A 6,236-nucleotide genomic window follows, 5' to 3' on the forward strand; every position below is an offset into this window, starting at 1 on the left:
ATCTCATGTCTAAACATTTTTTAAATCGGATCATAATTTTCCAAGTCCATAGATACCGAATAAGAGTTCACCCAGCGTGTGTGGCTGACTTTTTACTGAAAATATCTCCCAGTCTGGGGGATTCTGAGAGAATATTTTTCGGATAATAATGTTACATCGTCTGAAAAGTGGTTAACATCGGATTAGTAATTCCCTTAGCCCCTAAATGCCTTGCTTATGTAGATATTTTCGAACGTCCGGTTGACTTTATGCAATCTACCATATATAGGAGTTGTCTTCCTAAAACTGCGTTTAGACTTTTCCTTAAATAATCTTCCAGATATAGTGATTTTTGAACGTCCAGTGGTAAGTTGGTCAATATATGTAATACATATTTCAATGAAATTAAGTTAATAGCTTTGAATACGGGCTAGACGTTGGTCAAAACTCCGTATCGCTAATACTTGTATAGTGTTTTCCGATTTCCGAGTTTACGCACTACATATATTAAATCTAACATCTTTGCTTGGGTTTATATCACATATTCATGCAATTTATAATGATTAGTCCGATTTTAATATAAATATGGCAGATGGTAAGTAAAATTAAGTAATAGAACTAAGTGAGCCTTTGAGTATTCCAATCACTAATTGGGATTGATGAGTACTGTATGAAAATTTCGAAGTCATTTAAATACAAGTTCTTCCAACACCCGAAGAAGACTTTGATACTTGCAAATTAGCGATAATATAAAATGTTCGGTTACAGCCGTAAGTAGCCCTTCCTTTTTTGTAAATTCTATAAATATTTATTATTTGATTAATTGTTCGGAAACTAGTTCAAAGTTTTTATTTTAAAATTAATTAATTCGTAGACTTGAACTTGAAATTATAAACGCTGTATTCGAAATTGAACCACTGCCAATACATGGTTTGTCCGGAAAGAAATAGGACCGACTGGCTATTGTACTTCGGAGCTTGCGCGCACCGACTGGACTCGGTAGAAGGCGTTCCCAGCTAACGAACGAGCGACTGGTCAGTTGTCTCCGAGCACCTGGAGACAAACATTTTCGCGCCACGTGTTTCTGTGAGCCGAAAATGCTGCGTTCGTTAGAGCAGAGGAAAGCGATTAGATTCTATGTGAAACTCGCTAAATATGCAACTGAAGCGTTTGATAGGATCAAGCAGACTTACCCAGATGTAGCTTCAGCAAGAAGTGGTGTGTATCGGAGGCAGCAGGACTTTTTGGAGGGCCGGAAAGAGGTCGCTGATGAAGACCGTGCTGGGAGACCTGCGACTTCAACAAACACCGACAATGTGACTCGTATGCGCAAAGTTTGGACTCAGACTGTCGACTAAGTTTGCCCAGATGTTAAATTAATGAAAATATATCGGGTGGCAGCGCTGCATCGAAGCAGAAGTAGCCTATTTTGAAAGTTTTTAAAGAATTGTAACGATTGGTTCAATAATTTTTTTTAAATCGACTCGGTCTCATTACTTTTCGGACAAAGGCTGTAATTGGTTTAGCCAAACAAGCACCGTTCAACAATTTCACGTATTGGAGTCAGAATATGGCCTTCTAATTGATAGAAGTCGAAATCTGCCCATGTTTTTAAGTACTAACTAAAGTTGATAAATTTTTACAGGAAAATATTTGAACTTAGAAGAGCCCACAAAAAATTAAGCTATTGTGCGGCAGAATTTCTGCACTTAAAAACTTAGTCAACCCTATAACCCCGTACGCATTAAGCGCCGAATTCGTGAGTATTTGTCTGTTTCACTGTTTCAGTTCACCTGCAGCTACACAAACCCGAATAACCGACACAAGTCCATATAGATACATACATACATACTTATATTCATCGTTATCGGGTAGACATTGCGCTTCGTAAAAAATATGTACATACATACATTTGTATGTATTTTTTAGGCAGTTTTGCGCTCTCACAACGCTCTTTGCAACGCCATTCACTGCTTAGCTGCAAATAAGTCACTCATTTGGCTCTCTTTCATTACCGTCATTGAAATTTGCATTTATGATGTACAAGTACGTACATATGTATTCAGCGTTTACATATGTTTATAGCTAAATAACATCGTGTTTTTGTTTAGTTGTTGATGTTGATGACCACCGACAATCAACCACTAACCGCCGCAGCCACTATTCGTGCCATGCTGTGCGCCTGTTCCGATGTCTTGTATGTTTTGTATATAACGCTGTGTGGCTTTGAATGATATTTATCGGTTTGTTGCTTTTGTTGTTGTTGTTGTCATACACATATTATTCATTCAAAGTATTTAATATTTATTACAAGAGTAAACATAAACATATGTAAATGATATGTATATATAATAAATATGCTCACATAAATACACTCAATCATATGCTAAGCGTGCCTGTTGACGACATAAACCAACATTTACACATCCACACATACATACAAAAAAAGTAAACATTTTCAAATACTTTTATGTAGATATATTTATATCGAAATGTTGTAATGTGTGTGCGGCATGTAAAGAGCGCCGGTGGATTGATGAAAAACAAAAATATTACGGAATGAATAGGGGTATTCTCTTGCTCTTGCAAAACCCGGTGCACGGTGCAAGAATTGCAGATTTACAACGGCACAACAACAAACACACGCAGAAAAATATTTGCAAGGGCTGTAAAATATGTCAGACCAAAACCTATGTATATTTGCGTGCAATGTCACGCAAAAATATAATTGCAACCCTGTTGTAGTTGCCATTTTACAAAAAGACATATTACGTCGTTAAATTGTTGAGGAAGATAAGTTTTGAATGGATTTTATTATTTCTATTTAAATTTTAAAGATTTGTTACAGTTTTTTTTCTTAAAAATGTATGCAGAAGGTGCGCCAATTCACAATAGCCATGCTTAATAGTCATTCACAACAAATTGACCGAATTAGCCATTCATATATCACTAGATTCTGCATTGGGTGCTCTCGTGCTCTTGTATATTTCGGTATAGTATTTTTGCAATCTGCAATCTTGCAAGAGCAAGAGAATACCCCTAATGTGTAACTTTACGGACATATGTACATATGTACTCGGCTATATATGCACGCAAGTATGTCTGCGTATAGAAGAGCACAGAAAGGGTAGCAGATTGACGGTAGACACGAAATGCGAATGAAAGGAAATAGCTACGGTTTTATATGTCCATATGTCAATATCTTCTGTAGGTGCATACCGCACCTACGCAACCGTTTTAATGACGGTATAATTGTTGTATATTTATTACTTTTAATAATATGGCATGACTTGTGGGAAGAAAAAGGGCCTGTAGGACATGAGTCGAGATTATGTGCAAATATGTTATAAGCATTTGATTTCGTATTCAAATATAACAGAAACAAAAAAAATTTAAATAGGGTTTCATGAAAGCTATAATGTGTTCAAGTTTTCTATACAAAAACTGCAATTCGATCGTTCAGTTTGTATGGCAGTTGTATGCTATAATGAACCGATCTGAACAATTTCTTCGGAGATTACACCATTGCTTAAAGCAATAACCCAAGGCAACTTTCTTGAAGATATCTCATCAATTGAAGCTTTCCATATAAGCATTTTATTTGATTATCAACAATTGTAGTTTTGTTTATTTTTGCCTTTAAAAATAATTTATGCCACGTTTTGTGCAGATACCTTGACAAACAAAAAAGTGTTCCTTACAAGAACTTGATTTTAATCGTTTGGTTGGCAATTTTTGAAAAAAAAACAACTTCCTTGAAGAGGAAAGGATGTGAGCAAAATTTGCAGGTTAATGCCTCTAACACTGAGGGACTCGTTCACAGACAGACATAACAAAATTCAACTGAAAAATGTCAAGAGTGGAATTTGTGGATTGCCTTTAAGGGCTCACATGGGTTTACGGGTTTCAAAAAATCGAATTATTTTGATTGACTTATTAAATTCTACAACACCTCCTAAATTTTCAAGTCGATCCGAGTAACAGTTTCGGAGATACAGCCTTGAGAACTTGTGAGCTCGAGGCTAGCTAGCCTATGTGCGCCGTCCTTAAACATGTTTTTCTCGAAGCTATGTTTTTGAAGTCGGTTGGTAAGATTTCTCGAGAACTGCTCAACCCATCTGCATGCAATTTTACACAGGCCTTTGAGATACTATTCACAAAGACTTGGACGAGGATTTTTTTTTCGTTTACAACTACTTATGTATATGGAAAAATATCTCGAAATTTTTATTGAAATTTAAATTTGTTCGTAAATATGTTTGCAAAAAATCCAATTTTCTGTTTTTTCCTACGGCAAAGTTCTAAGTTAAGGTTTTAACTAAAACACGTATTTTTCACTTTAGATGCTCCTGTAAGGAGTTATCCTGCCAACGCGGGCGCATATTTTTTCTGAAGGGTCATTGGAAATAGCGTCACAATGGCCGAGCTTAAAATATTTTATTCCAAAAATTTCAGAATTTCTTTGTTAATGTATATGTTTTTAACAATAGAAAATTCTAATAAAATATTTCAATTTTTATAAAAAAATAAAATTCTTGAAAAAAACTGTTTTTTATCCGGGTAACCTTTGTAACCTTCTAAAGAGCTTAGAAAGGAATTTTTAGGCAAAAATAAAGACTCTAACTACAAACAAATCGTAAATGGAAAGTCCTAAACTACATTTTTCCATCCCCACCTCTACTACTTTTCAGAAAATTTAGACGATGTGAATGAGAGCAAAGTGAAGGATTTCACCAAAATATGAGGGGGACAAAAAAAATATACCAGGAAAGATGGAGTGTGTGAATGTCAAGCTAGTATTGTACTCTTCAAGGAAACCTTCCTGATACTTTCAAAAGATGAAATTGTACCAAGAGTAGTTTAGTTTTTTTTAGTAGTTTTGTGTTTCAATTATATATAAAATAATCTTTTTTAATCTTTATTCTGTGATAACTTGTTTAACATAGATACCTACATACATATATTGTCAGAAAAATCTAAGACAAAATGAAAGTAATTTTCGGTTCAAGCACAAACAAGACGATAAAAGTTAAGCAAACGCATTTTTCTCAAAACTTTATTTTTCAAAAATGCTTGAGGCTTTACTCGGCTATAAATGATCCGATCACTATCAAGTGTTTCTGCGTGCTCCGTATATACATAGTTCTCCATACAATTTCCTACTAGTTTTTTATCTGATACAAAATCGAACTTTGGCATTCCAAAAACAACTACTCGTACCTCTCTCTTCTCTCTGTTCGCTTTTACTCTCTTGTCAAAAAAGTACTTGTAAAAGCAAAGTTATTCAGTTGCATTAGTACAAGAGAGTATGCGGATACCTCATTAAAGTGGTAAGGCACTATCTTCAATGCTACTAAGTTTTGTTTTGCAAATTCTAGATCAGTTTTACTATTTTAAATGGTTCGAATGACAAAAGAATATAAATTTCATTTTTTCTTGTAGAAAACTTATATACATATGTAGTAATTTTTAGAAAACCAAAATAAAGGATTATATCATCAATTTTTGACTCGAAAAGAATAATTATGTACTTCATTAGAAAGGAATCATAACTCTATTGCCAAGGAGTCAGAAAACATGTTAGCGCAGGGTTGCACTACAAGTGCTGCCCGTTCATTACCGCATCTGGGATGGCGAGGCTTGGCCAGAGAACTTAAAAACACAACAGCCGTTGGTAACATATTTTCTCAGTGTATCTTTCTCTTTATATTTAGCATCAGATGAATTAATAGGCATACTTTTAGGCGGTAGTCATTCAAATAGTTTGTAAACATTAAATATAAGAAACATGTTCCGAACAGTTAAATAAATGTTGCTAAGGCTATGCAGCACCTTCGATATTTTTTTTGGTACGTAAGTACCGAATTAAGAATTAAGTCTCACCAAAGTTCCAACACTATTTTATTTAATGAAACATAGTTTCTGTACACTTTTTTCTGTACTTGCTTTATATTTTCTTAGTTTTCATTGTACAATAAAATTTTTCATTAACTACTAAACTTTTGGAATTTATTTACACAATTAAATAAGTAAGTACTTTTATATTTAAAGTATGTACACATGTATGTATGTGAATATTTGTGAAATCTAAACTAAAGTTATTTTTGGAAATAAAAAAAATATTTTTTGGATAAGTCTTTACAAATTCATACCAATTTTTTTTTTTTAAAATTCAATCAGCTTTTAAAATCATGTGTTAGTCCTTATATAAAAAGTAAAAAATAAAAATTTCTCCATAAGCAAAATCTGTTTTGTAA

The sequence above is a fragment of the Bactrocera tryoni genome, chromosome 2, assembly GCF_016617805.1.
Source record: "Bactrocera tryoni isolate S06 chromosome 2, CSIRO_BtryS06_freeze2, whole genome shotgun sequence".
Classification (NCBI taxonomy): Eukaryota; Metazoa; Arthropoda; class Insecta; order Diptera; family Tephritidae; genus Bactrocera; species Bactrocera tryoni.